Source organism: Ceratotherium simum, chromosome 38 (assembly GCF_057802395.1).
Source record: "Ceratotherium simum simum isolate JZ-2026a chromosome 38, ASM5780239v1, whole genome shotgun sequence".
Lineage (NCBI taxonomy): Eukaryota > Metazoa > Chordata > Mammalia > Perissodactyla > Rhinocerotidae > Ceratotherium > Ceratotherium simum.
The window spans coordinates 23,344,059-23,359,369 of NC_141937.1; positions in this window are offsets into that span (position 1 = coordinate 23,344,059).

Sequence of the window (15,311 nt, forward strand, 5' to 3'; positions counted from 1 at the left end):
CCCAGATAACTTGATTAAAAAATGAGCTAAGGGTCTGAATAGGTATTTCTCAAAAGAGCACATAGAAATGGCCAACAGGTATGTGAAAAGGTGCTCAACAACACTAATCATCGGAAAAATGCAAATCAGACCCACAATGAGATTTTACCTTACATATGTTAGAATGGCTATTATCAAAATGACAAAAGATAACAAGTGATGGCAAGGATATGGAGAAAAATGTAAATTAGTATAGCCATTATGGAAAACAGTATGGAGCTTCTTCAAAAAATTAAAAATGGAACTACCATATGATCCAGCAATCCCATTTCTGATGTATATACAAAAGAAATGAAATTAGTATCTTGAAGAGATATCTGCACCCCTACATTCATTGCAGCATTATGCACAATATCTAATATATGGAAACAACCTAAATGTTCACTGATGGATGAATGGATAAAGAAAATGTGATACACACACACACAAGCACATATATATAATGTATATAGAATAGAATCTTATTCAGCTTTAAAACAAGAAAATCCTGCCATTTGCTACGGATGAACCTGGAGGACATTGTGCTAAGTGAAATATGCCAGACACAGAAAGACAAATACTACATGATCTCACTTATATATGGAATCTAAAACATTTGAACTCATAAAATCAGAGAGGAGAATGGTATTTGCCAGGGGCTGGGGGATGGGATAAAAGGGGAGATGTCATTCAAGGGGTACACAGATTCAGTTATGCAGAATGAATAAGTTCTGGAGATCTAATGTCCAGCATGGTAACTATGGTTAATAATATTGTGTTGTATACTTGAAATTTGCTAAGAGAGTTGATCTTAAGTGTTCTCACTACAAAAAATATAGTAACTGCTAAGAGAGTTGGTCTTAAGTGTTCTCACTACAAAAAATATAGTAACTATGTGAGGTGATGGATATGTTAATTAACTTGATTGTTAATTAAGTAATCATTTCACAATGTATAAGTAAAGTAACCAAGTTACACACCTTATATATACACAAGTTATATTTGTCAATACTTGAATAAAGCTGAAAAAAAGAGTGATAATTGAGAAATTTTAACAATTTGGACTGCCCTCATCAAAAAACAATTATTTGTAATCAAATAGATATTACATTATATATTTCATTGTATTTCGATCCTTTGAAGGGAATTGTCTATGTAGAAGAAATTCTTAGGCAAACAACATGACATTAGCTAGAATGCTTTGCCTGCCCCAAATATTTTTAATAAATGAAGGTTTTCTATATTTTGTTTGACAAAGAGGTGGGGAGTAATATTTTCCCTGTTCTACCAGAAACCAATGAAGGAGTCCTGTTACTTTAATGCCTGTTTTCTCCTGTGCAGAATATTTGTTCAATTTCTTTCTAGTTAAATGTAATATATTAAAATCAAGCTGAAAAGCATAAATTTGTATCATTAAGGCTGGTAATTCATAGCGGATATGTTGGCAGAAATGAAATATTTAATCAAGTATTTAAAATAAATCCAAACCGTCAGTGTTTATTACCCTGATTACAAAAGAGGCATCTTCATATGTAAAATAGAATATTTATGAATGTATCTTTTTAGTCATTTTGAGTACAGATATGCATTTGGAAAACTCTTCAGATTTATTGAAGTTCCTTTCCCCTAAAGGACCAGTTTTAGTTAATAAGTTTTTCATCATCCTCATCTCTTTTATGGTGCTAGCTTAAAGGAGATGTAATGGAATATTTTATAGTGACTGCTGGCTATACAGTCATTAGAAAATTCAAAATATTGAAATGAATGATGGAAAAAAGACCCTATGTTTATAGATGTAAATAAATCTTGCTTTTAGATTCTCTGTACCATATGCTTTATTTTCTAATTAGAGATAAATATAACTTCGTGGAAGCAACAAAAAATGTTTCATTTCAAATGGGTCCATTTGCTATTTCAGAGTGTTTTTTTTTTTCAAATCTGATATATTAAAATAATTTGTGGCAGGCATCAAAATATCAATCTAGACAGGTTTTCTAACTTCGTCTGAAATTCTCCTTATATTTTAATATCCTTCCATTTCTTGGAGAACCATGAGTACCTTGCTACTGTGGGATCAAGTCTCATAGGAAAATGGTGATCACCCACATTTTGAAGGGAAATTCTGTGGCTTGGTAGAGACCCTGCCTGAAAGTTATAGGAAGTTTTGCTAGTTTGAATGACGTTTTAAATAATGCACAGAAGAGGTGAAAATAGAGACCAATTTCTGCACAAAGTTGACTTCTCTGCTACCTTATTGCTAATACAATGCAAAGGAAAATTTATGAAGTCCATGAGGCAGATATACCCCAGGCAGACACAGTAGAAGCACTAGCAACGTGAGAATAACTTAAAAAATACAAAAATCAACTCCACTCCTCCATCTCTAACATATCGCCTCACAGCTGCCTTGGTACTTGAAAGAATATAATTAGATATTTATTTCTCTGGATAAAGATATCACATACGCAGGAACCCTTTTCTTTTTTACTTTATATACGATAAATTCTATTCAGTAAATATTTTACAGAAGTATATGTCAAATGCTTTACAAATTGTTGAGAATATAAAGTTGAATGAAGTAGAGTCCGTGTCAATTTTCTATCTAATAAGAAAAGATAGACATTTAAAATTGTAATGAGTTTTTGTGTGTGCTATGATAGAAGTGCAGATTATTGTGAGGGCACAAATGAGTGAATGACAGACTCTTGTGGGATGATTAGAAATTGCTTCACGGAGGAAAGGATAACTGAGTGTTGAAGGATTAATGAGTATGTTCCAGGTCGACAAGGAGTTAAGTTATCCTAAGTAGAAAGAGCCTCTTAGGTATGAAGGCCTGGAAATGTAAGGCAGACTGGATTATTTAAAGAAATTGCAGACTGTTGGACATATGTGGAATGAAGAGTGAAAGTGAAGAAGTGGTGAGAAGAGCAAGAAGTGAAATAAAATGGGAGAGTACCCAAGAATTTGGTTATGGGGAACATTTTATACCCTGATAAGGCATTTGGAGTTCATGCCATTGTCAGGAAGGGGGGGCATAGAATGATTTTAATCAGGGAAATGGTATAGTCAGATTTGTGTCTTTGATAATTTTAGTCATGCTGTGGAGGATGGAATAGAACAGGAGACTCCGGAGACAGAGAGGCCATTAGAACACCATTGCAGCTCATGAGCTCAGATACGCTAAGGAATTGGACCACGGCAGTATCTGGAGGAATGGGAAGAGGAGAGCAATCTGTGAGCTGGGTGGTGCCTTTTATAGAGGTAAGGAGGCCATCAACAGGCACAGTTTGGAGAGAAAGATGATTTAAGTTTGGGTCTTGTTGAGTTTCAGATGCCTGTGGATATATATGCACATAAGGCACACTTGATTTAGATGAGTTGAATGATTAGATGAATGACTACATGAGAATGGGGCTGGAGAAAGTCTGGCCTGGAGATAGAGAAGTGCACATGGGTGTTAGATGAAATCAAGGTAAAGGATTAAGTCGCTCAGAGACAGCTTGCAAAGCAGAGAGAGATGAGGGCCAAGAATAGAACCCTGGGAACACCACGATTTAAAGAGGAAATATAAGAGAACAAGCTGAAAAGGAGACTGAGAATATGTAGGCTGAGTGGTAAGATGGGAAACCCGGAAAGCATCAAGTCACAGAAACCAAATGACGAGAGAGTTATTATGTCAGGGAGAGCAGTTAGCACTTAAATGCTGGAGAGAAATCAAGTACGCAGAGAACTAGAAAGATCCCATGGATCTTTTAGGAGGTCATTAGTGAGGAGTTTAAGTAGTGGTGAAGGGAGAACTTGCTTGCAGTAGGTTGAAGAGTGAATAAGAGGAGAAGAGGTCATCCAGTGTAGAGTTTCTTTCTAGGAGTTGGTTTGAGTGGAGAGAGATGCAGTAGGAGGTGGAGAAGAATCTAGGATCAATGGAGGATTTTTTATTTACTTTTTTATTGTTTATTTCTTTTTTAACAGCTTTATTGAGGTATAATTGACATATAAACATTGTATATGTTCAAGATGTACAACTTACAATAATTCTTGCTTGTGTTTGATGTCCATTCCTGTCTTCAGCATCACTGTCTTCCCAAATAGGGATCAATTCTGCATTATTCATTCTGTTCTTCCAGCAAATCTACCCAAAACAAGCACTGAACTAGGAATGAGGAAACTTGGATTCTAGTCTTGTGTCTTATCCCAACTAGTTTTATGGTCCTGGGCAAGTCACTTAATTTCTATGACTTTCAAGTTACTTATTTTTAAACTGTAACAGTTGAGAAGACCCTTTCTAGCTCCATCTTTCTATGTTTCTTTGACCACTCTTGCATACAAAGGTGGAAACGTATTTGTTAATTAATAACAACTTAAATGGCATCTGCCTTCAGGGTTTTTTGTGTTCTAATAGTATTCAGGACCTTTAAGAAAAGTTCTAACAATTTAGATTCCAGATACAAATAAGAGATAGGGGATTTTGGAGGGCATTGTACCTTCCTCTTACCTGGAAATCATGCCAGATAGACATCATTTCCATGTATAGAATTGACCCTTCCTGATTATGTTGTTTAAGATGAGAAGCTAGCTAAGAAACTATAGACAAAATTTATTCCAGACCCTGGTAATGGGGCAACATTTAAAGCCTACTGGTACTAACATTTGATGACAACTCCATCCTTTCAAAAACTCCTTGTCAAGCCAAAAATCTTGGAGTCATCCTTAATTAATTTTTAAAAAGATTCTACCCCACATTCATTACTTCAGAAAATCCTATTGGCTCTACCCATAATCCTATTGGCTCTATCCAGAAGCTGACCATTTCTCACTGTCTCTGCTGCTACCAGCCTGGTCTAATTCAGCCACCATTATCTTTTGTCTGTATTATTGCAATAGCCTCCTAACTAGTCTCAGTGCTTCCTTCCACTCTTGCCTCCCTATACCATAGTCTTCTCCAAGTACCCAGAGTAATCTTATTAGTGAGAACAGAAGAAAATCCCAAACCAATTTTGTTTTTGAAATATTAGCAAACTTAGCCTGAGAATAATAGCATCAAAAATATCTGTCTTAGGTGTCTTGTGGGAAACAAAGCTGCTTGAACCTGCATAAACAAACAAATATTCTATTTCTTTCTGAGAAGATCAAATCTCTAACGAGAGAATAACCATTTACTTTCAGCTACAATAGCTAGTCTAGACTATGCAGCAGCTGAAGCACTGGGATACCTCCCTTGGGCAGAAAGAGTAGGAGACTGTTTTGTAAATTCTACCTATGGTTATCTGTCACATTTAATCAGTTTCATAAAATTAAATAAATCTGATTTTGTAACTGAAACATATGTTATGAATGGAAGATTAAATATAAAAGAATTAGATGTCAAGATATAAGAATATGCTACCCTGTCTCTAAAGTAAATTTGGATATAGAAGTTGTTAGTTTGCTAGAACGATATTAATTATATCTTTAAAGAATTGGAGTATGTAAAATAACACAAGCTGAAAATATATTATTAATATAATGAATTAACAACTCTATTGTTCTCTTCACACACAAGATAGACTAAATTTAATTTTTAAAAAGCTTTTCTTTGCAAAAATATACATATCCTAGAAGACTGTTGAATTTACCTGTTCAGCAAATAATAGTAAGAATTAAAGCCATGTGGCAGCTTCTCCCAAGTTTAACCATCTATATCTCTGCCAAGACAGATGTTCAAATTATAGGGATTCTTTTTATGTGATATATTTACTTTAACTCTAACTCTAAAAGTTAGTGTAACTCTAATTTTTCCATTTGTAACACGCTTTAGAACTTTATTTCATTTTTTTCATCAAATTACCTAGCTCTAACTACAGGAACTAGATGTTCAATAACTTGATAATGAACTCTTTAGTTATTTTTAAAGAAAAAACATTCTTTATTCCCTATCCCTTGAAATCACAACTATTGAAGATAATGAGACCAATGAGTAATTATTCCAGAAGGCAATATTTAGCCTCTCACACTGTTAGACAGATTCGCATCAAGACAGAGTGTGTTTGCATGTACTAATATCTGGGAGAAAATTATCTGGAGGTCAATATAATTTTTTAATGAAAAATGCATATCATTAATAATTTAACTGTGCATTTTTTAAAGCATTAATTTTGTCGATGAGGAAGGATTTTTACATGCAATGAACAGAACTCCTGATGGATTGTGGCATAAATAATAAAGGCAAGAAATCAGGGAGAAGGTGATTACTAGTTGGCCATAGCAGCTCCAGGGTAACATTTCACTTTGTTTCCATCTCCAAGCTTTTATTGGTCTTCCTTTCATGGTCTCAAGATGGTTGCAGCAGCTCTAGGCAGCAAGACTGCACAACCAGTATCCTGAATAGAATGGAAGGGGCAGGGACACAAAAGTTGCTTCTTGCAAGGTCTATCTTTTTATCTGGGAACAAAATTTTTCCCAAAAGCTTCCCAGCAGACTTTCTTTTATGTCTCATTGAACACAACTGTTGTCATATGGCCACCTCTAGTTCCAAGGAATACGAGAAGGAGTATCTAACGAAGAGGAACGGATAATGGGATTTCTATGACTAGTTTGTATTAATCATGAGTCATTTTCTAGAACTAACAAAAAAGCCTACCTTTCCTGAGATCAACAAATCTTAGCCAGCTACCTGAATACAGCTAAGATTCTGTTAGGGAAGACTTGACAAGATACAGAGTAAGATTTTTCCTGCTGTTCTGGAATTATGGCTAAGACCCAAAGCTGGCAATAAAAACAAAAAATGTTCCACCTCTTACAATCCATACCCACCAGCAATTGGGGCCTGCCACCATCCTTTAGGGCTTGCTGAGATGTGCCAGTTCAGAGAAGAGGTTCTGATGCCATCTACCTGTCTCGTCACTCATAGTCATTTTAAGGGGGAGGTAACAGGATTTGGGGAAATAGTGTTTGTGAAGAAAGGCTGTTCTCTCCTCACCTCTTCTCAAGCTTAAGGGAAGGGGAGCTCCCAAGAATATAACTTGAAGATGGTGATGGCTGCAAGAAGGGGATTGGCATTTAGTTTCCTGAATAAAAGCCACTAACACCTGCCTCTTTGAATTCTTGACTCATTTGGTAGCATAGACACAAGCGACCAAGTGAACCCATAGAAACTACCTGTCACATTTATGTACTTATTCTCTGCTTTCTTAGTACAGATGCTTGTTATGTAGGATGGTTTGGTTCTGAATAATTATGTGAGGCATAGTTGTTAGAGGTTAATGGTGATATATTTTGGTCCTATTTTGATGGTATTTCAGCTGGGGACCGAAGAATATCCAGATTCTCTCATCTCCTCTTTCCCCTTTGGTTTCTGTGCAAGCCACACATCTAAGAAACAATAACAGAACAGACATCTAAGAACCACATTATCAATGATCATGCAGTCTTCCAATAACAGCCTGGTAAAGTAGACTTGGGACATGCATCTTGGACTCCAGCTTTAAGCAAAGATCCTATTCTATTCGGCCCCACTCCTCAGCCTGTTTAAGTATGCTCAATAATGGGGGAATCAGCATAGTGAAGAGGCCAAGAGAAATGAGAGATGTGTGAAAAGCAGATATGCCTGCCCCAAATCTAAGCCTCTAGAGTCACAGTCCTAGCTTGAGTTAGGATGAGGGTATAAAAATCAAATATGGAATTAAAGTTTTAAAATGAACAAGACTAAGTCTAAAAAACTGGAGTCAGACTATTCTAATAACTAAAATAGCTTAAAAAATTATATAATCTGGATGTGATGGTGAGAGAATAGTTCTTCAGAAGGAAAAGGAAGTCCAATGGGAGAGATTTGGTATAGCTTTTTGGAAAAAAACAAAAACAACTATTTCATCTTTATAATTCAAGGAACTCTCCAATAAACCACTCTTATAGATATGTTTGTTGTGTTTGTATGTCAAGGACACGGTTGTCACGTCTGTGCTGTAGTGTGTGTGTGTGTTTACATAAGTATATAGACATGTATGAATTTATTTTTAGCTATGAGCTCAAAATAGAAAACTTATATTAAAGAACAGCAAATTATTTAAAAAAAGCAAAGGTCAATGATAAAAGCAAACTGCCAAGGGACATAACTGTAGGAAGGGTTGGTGCAGTTAGTAGAATGTCAACGTTTATCCCAATATTCCAGGGAGATTACTCATGTACAAAGCATTATTCTTATGGAGAATGTATTCTCCTTGTATATTTGCTATGAGTCAATCACAGATTTAACTTTGAGTTTCCTAGAAGCTAGTGCAAAGCAGAAGCATACTTTTATATGGGATTCAAGGCAATATAATACAGAAGTTAAGTCGTTGCTTAAAAATGTGGTCCTCACTAAGACCAGAAAGAGATGTCCCCTGAGTGTCTCAAAAGAAAATATGTACTATAACAATAATATCCTCAGCATCATCCTTGCTGCAGAGCCAATGATGAGTTTCCTAAGATTGTATTAAGGAAATGAAAATTTGAATGAAATAAAGTAACAATAACCATTTTGATTACAAAAATGTGTATCACTTAAGACAAACATTGTATCAGTTTTTAGGAGGAGCCCTTAGGATTTTTCTCATGGCTCCTAACTTTATGTTTGAATCAGGGTTATCTGAGATTAATTAAATCACAAGTAAGTTGATATTTCCATCGTGGTTTCTCCTCTTGAAGGAGAACAATGTGTGCTGTTAATATAATGTGTAATTAAATTTTGAAAAGATTGAAGATCAACTGGCTTTTATTTAGAGTTAAATAGTTATTTGCTATTCTAGTTCTCCCAGCTTAACATATTAGAACTGAAAACATGTGGTTTGATAGTATTGATAATTGCACAAGAGTGTGGATTACATGTATGTGTGTGTGTGTGTGCATATGTGTGTGTGTTCATGTGTGTGTGTGTGTGTGTGTACAGGCCTTTAACAAATATTTGTTGAATGAATGAATAGATGAATACATCGCTTTTAGTCATTCAATGGACTGACTCCTGGACTTTCTGGTATTATGCCTTATTATGTCTTAGACAAAATTTGAGCACTTCCTATTAAAACAGAGACACTCAGCAATATTATTAAAATGCTTTAAAACAAGGCTTATAAAACAACACAATTTTTATAACGTGGATACAGGATGAATATGTGAGTACACAGAAACCCTTTTATTTTTAAGCATCAAAGTGAAATCAATAATTACAATAAGGACCTGACCCCAAATTAAGATCTGAAAATACTTAGTAACCCGTCATTAAGAACAATGTATATCCAGAAGCTATTTTCTTTAGCAGGCTGTTTCTATGTTGAAATCTGTAATTGGCAAAAACAAAGCAGAACAAAATTACACTCACAGGGGAAAATAGTCAGCCAACTGCAACTCTTTTGTACCTTAGAGGATTTCACTCCCTTTTTATTACGTACCCTGGAGCAGGCTACCAGGACTTGGTGAAATTTCTGACTCAGAAATCCTAAAAAACAAACACATGAACAATAAACAAACAAACAAAAGAAGATCATGATGATTTAGATATAAACTTTCTGGGTAGCAATAGACAGTACAGATGACCTTATGCAGTCATACCAACACTTAACTTGATTTTATTCCCAAATATATGTCTTCCTTTTCTTCCAAGCCAATCTTGTTTCTCACCCATGTAATGCTTTTTTGCCCTCAAACATACTATGTCGTATCTGGAAGCCTCTTCTCCTTAAATCTTTTTACTAATTCACCTTCCTTTTCTTCTTTAAAACCAAACTCAAATTTTGCCTCCTCTATGAAATACTCTCTGACTCTTTGACTATGATCCATTACTAGATGTCATCTCATTTCTTATGTGTTTAATGAAACATTGTCATTCATGATGATGTTCCTTCACATTGTTCTTATCCCTTTCTTGTATTCTTAAATTTGGAATCTTTGCCTACTTTTGAACAGAAAACCTCAAAAGTGATGAAAACAAAGTGATGTATTGCTTACGTAACTTGGTTTTCTAGGATTATCTTATTACTTGGTTAACACTGAAATGATTTGATTTTGCAAGGCACGCTCCTTAGGGTTTACTGGAGTAGTGATTCCTGACCGGGCATCTGGGAACACTAGAGGTTTCTCAAAGATCACTTCATGGTCTACTAGAAAATGTAATATTTTTAAGTAAGTCTAATGAAAGTTTTGTTTCTTTAAGGTAAGGCCACTTAGGCTAACTAAACCATTAGGTTTTTTTGGTTTTGCCTAGGTTATATCAATTCGACAGCATACTTTTGCGTTGTTGTAAATAAAGCATTTTAATTCTTTGCATCCATATAGAGAATATAAAAGTATTGGTAACCATTCTTGGTGATAAAAGGATTGGTTACCATTGAGATAGTTCCTCTGTAGGACTTTGTTAAAGATAGCATATACTCTACAGATTAGATATCCTATATATGATAACATATTAAAAAAGATACTTCAACCTAATTATTGCTTTCTATAAATATAACCATAAGAATAACAATATGGCTTTAAACTTTTTTTTTTTATCTAACAACGATCATATCTTGAGTGGCTTCTACTTGACAGGCAGTCTTAGGCACTGTTCACTCTCAATCTCATTAATCTTGAAAATGATCCCATTCTGTTGTTATTTGTATTTTAATATTAAAGAAACAGAGGAATGAGTAACTTGCTCCAGGTTACCTAGTAAGTAAACAGAAAATATAGGATTTGAAAACAGATCTGCCTGAGTGCAGAATGAATAGTCATTCTTCTGTTCTACATTGCCTTTCTATGAGAAATGAAGGGCGATACAAGCTATTTAAGATTTAGAAGAAATATGACATGCAAGCAAGAGTGTAGTCTCCTGGTAGCTCTAAATTCTGTGTTTTTACATGTCTAGTTAATTAAATATTGCTTTTCTATCAAGAAACTTGATTTCAATTTTTTTTTCTGTACTCTGGCTTTTAAAAGCATTTCTTTATCTCTGCCTTTTCCTGGATTTAGAGTCCTTTAGTTCTTGAGAGATTATTTTAGCCTCATACTTCTTCTAATTAGTGATACATTAAATCTAGGCCTGTTTCTCAGTGATGTTTACAAACTGTTTTTGTTCTCTTCTCTGTGAAAACTGAAAGAATAAAAAGAAAAAAAAAGTATATCTGATCCACTACCTATTGGAGCAAGCGTTTACCCCTGTAATTATATCCTCCAGTAAGTTCATAGTTACTCACGGCAGAATCTGTTCACTACCAAAAGCGATGACAATCTTATTTTTGCTATTTTTGCTTCTTTTTATCACACCAATTCATTATTTCTAAGAAATGAGGCTCTATTTTAAAATGAACGTTTTCAGCCAGTTTTGAGTTTAACTGTTCTTAGTGTTTGACAATCTGCTCTCTTCTGCCTTCTTTTAGATTAAGTATTTTTTTGATTTTCTATGATTCCATTTTACTTCGGCGTGTTAGTTACTCCACTTTTAAATTTTTTAATGGTTGTCCTAAGGTTTATAATATATATCTTAAACTTCTCACAATCTACTTTCAAATAGTATCTTAGCACTTCACATAGAATGTAAGAACTTTTCAATGGTACGTAAGTATATTTCCATTTTCTCCCTCCCATCCTTTGTACTGTTGTCATAGGTTCTACTTCTATATTTGTTTTAAGCCACATAATACATCATTCCTATTTTTATTTTAGATGATTATTTTTAAACAGATTAAAATAAGAATAAAACTGCCTTTATATTTGATGTGTTTTGTTCTTTTTTTTACTATATCTGGCATACTTTATTCCTTTGTGTATATACAAATTTCCATCTGGTATCATTTCTTCTGCCTGAAGAGATTTCTTAAACATTACTTGTAGTGCAGGTCAGCTGAGATGAATTCTCTCAACTTCTTTTTGTGTGAAAAAGTCTTTATTTTTCCTTCATTTTGAAAGATATTTTCACTAGGTGTATAATTTTTAGTTGACAATATTTTATTGTTTTGTTTTGTGCTTTAAAGGTGTTGCTTCATTGAGTTCTGGCTTGCATCTTTTTGGTGAGGTCAGCTGTCATTTTTTTATTTGTTCCTCTTTATATAATGCTGCATTTTTTCCGGCTGCCTTCAAGATTTTCCCTTTACCTCTGGTTGCAATGTGCTTAGATGTGTTTTTCTTTGTGCTTATCCTTCTTTGGGTTCCCTGAGCTTCTTGGAACTGTTATTTGTTGATTTTCATTAATTCTTGGTTCTTGGTCAGTATCCCTTCAAATATATCTTCTGTGCCATTCTCTTTCTTCTCCTTCTTTAGTTACACATGTGTAGGACCTTTTGATATTGTTTCAGAGCACTTGGATATTATGTTATGGTTTTTTTTTTGCTTTTTTTATCTTTGTGTTTCAATTTGTAGTCTGGCTGCTTTCAATTGACCTATCTTCACGTTCATTGATTTTTCTACTTTATTTTGTCCAGTCTACTGATAAGAACATTGAAAGAATTCTTCAACTGATTTTTTTCTGGATTTTCCATTTGATTTTATATTTTCCATTTCTCTGCTGAAATTTCCATGCACATTATCCACCCTTTTGATTACATCCTTTAGTATATTAACTATATTTATATTAAATTATTTGCATAATAGTTCCACCATATGGGACATCCCTGAATTTGTTTCTATTTACTGTTTTATCTCTAGACATTGGGTACTTTTTTCTTGTTTTTTTTTTTTGTGTGTGTGTCTATTAATTTTTTATTGAATACTTGACATTATATGTAAAAGAATAGTCGAGAGTGAGGTAAAGACTATTTTTACCCAGAAGAGGCACACTTATTTTTTTGTCAACAGAAGATTGAGTTAATAAAGTGAGGAGTTGAACCAGATTTGGGTTTTGTGGTTGCTCTACTTACCTTTAGTGCACTGCAGTTTTCATATTACTCACTGGGGACTGCTGTTTCCTTGTGATTATTGTGAGGATTGGCATGAGGGAGCATTTTTCTCTGTATTCATGCTGCACTCTCGCCTTTCAGCAGGCCCTGCGCACCTGTGACTCTGCAGAGCTCTCTCTCCGTGCTCCCTCCCTCAGCAGTAGACTGCTGTTTCTTATGACTTTGTGTAAGGCTCATGGTAGCAACTGTTTTTTTCAGTTCTCCTAGGTCATCTTCAGTCTTAGTCAGGTCCTGTGTGCCTAAGCTTCAGGAATGAGGCTTTGTTCCACATACAACTTGCTTTTAACAGACTTAATGTCTTCACAAGGTCCGTTCATCTCCTGTGAAGCTTTAAAGTGTATAAATGATCATACTGAACAATCATTTATATGTGCTTAATATTGTCATGCTTATCAAGGATTTGAAACTAGATTCCAGTCTCTTTATATCACGTCTCAATCATTCTGGGTGGCTAGAGGTATCAGATAAACTTATTCCCGCATCTTTTTTATGTCTCATTTTGCTCCATCTGCCTTTCTCACTGCATTCCTTGTCAGCACCTTAGCTTGAATTTTTGGCCAATGATAGAGAAAAACACATGGATTGGTGCCACAAAATTCATAAATTTCACCCTCAACTGAACCTTCGTTACGTCTTTAAATTCTGCTCTCCAGCTCCCTTTCTATTTGTCTCAGCGATGTTTCAACTTTACTTACGTTCTAACTTCACCAACTCCTCCCAGGCGTTTTGCTAGGAACTAAGGATATGATCAGGCACAGCCATTGGCCTCAAAGAAATTTCAAACCAGTGCTGGGTATTAATTGATCAGATTTAGCAATGGCACCTTATATTTACCATCCTTCATTTCAGAATAGCACCTCATCCTCGATATGTCTTTATGTCAATCTCTGTGTTTATATTTCCTGAAGTTTATTCAGCTTCTTGGATGTGTAGATTAGTGTCTTTTATCAATCTTGGGAAATTTTTGACCATAATTTCTTCAAATATGTGTTCTGTTCCTTTCTCTCACTCTTTTCCTTCTGGGACTCCCATGAATCATGTGCTTGTATACTTGATGGTGTCCCACAGGTCTCTGAGGCTCTGCTAATTTTTCATTCTTTTTTCTTTCTGTTCCTCACACAAAATCATTTAAATTGACCTAACTTCAAGTGTGCTGTTCCTTCTTATGCCTGCTTAAATCTGCTGTGGAAACCCTCTCGTGAATTTTTATTTGTTATTGTACTTTTTAGCTCCAGAATTTCTTTGGTTCTTTTGTTAAATTTCTATCTTTATTAATATCCTCTATTTGTTGAGACATTGCTATTACAGTTGTCTTAGCTCCTTTTCAATGGTTTTCTTTAGTTCTTTAAACATATTTAAGACAGCTGATTTAAAGTTTTTTTCTAGTAAGTTCAATGTGTGTGCTTCTCAGGGACACTTTTGACTAATTCTCCTTGTGATTAAGCCATACTTTATTGTGTTTTTTTTTTTTTGCATATTTTGTAATTTTTGTTGAAAACTGGACATTTTAAATATTATAATGTGGTACTCTGGAAATCAGATTCTTTCCCTTCCTCAGAGCTTGCTTTTATAGTTTTCTGTAGGTTGTAGTTGTTTGTTTGTTTAATGACTTTTCTAAACTATTTTGGTCATGTCTGTATTCTTTGTTGTATGTGGTCTCTGAACTATTTAGCTTGTGTTCAGCTAGTGTTTTGAGAGAGTTTTCCTTGAACGCCTGGAGCCAAAAAAAAAGGACAAAACAAAATAAAAAAATAAAGGAAGGAAAAAAAGTAAAAGGAAGAAAGAAAAGGAGAAATAAGAAAGAAAAGAAAGTCTCCCCGTCTCTGCAGATTTGCTCAGTGTTGGGGGCGCTCTTTCAGCTCAGTCAGGCTGTTTACAACTCTGCCTTAGCCTTCACTTCTTGCTTATGCTAAGCCTAGATATCAGCCAGAGGTGAAAGCCTAGAGTCTTAGATTTTTTCTAAGCCTGCGTCTTGCCCTGGTCATGCACATGACTTTCTATATTCCCCTGTTTACATGGGTGCTTTTCAATGCCCTAATTTCCCAAAGAAACTCCCCTTTCTTCCCAGACTTTCAGCATGTCTATTGTTTGCCTCAACTGCAATCTCTTGCTTTAAGTGGCAGTGGGTTATTCACTTGCCTTACAATATTTTCAAGGAATGCCCTCAGCATAGCTCCTTTTCCACCTGAGAAAGTTCTAAGTTAAGCGAAAGAAAGGCAAGCATCTGTATCACCCCTTCTGGTCACCCCCAAGCAGGTCAAAACAGACAAAGACAATTCTTTGAGAACAAGTCTTCTCTGCTCTTTCCCAAATCAGGGATCAAAGTCGCACAGTGGGAATGTAGGCTGCTGTCTTCAATATCACTGCCAAGCCGGAGACGGGGATGGGGCAAGAGTAAGTATAAATGCCGTAAAG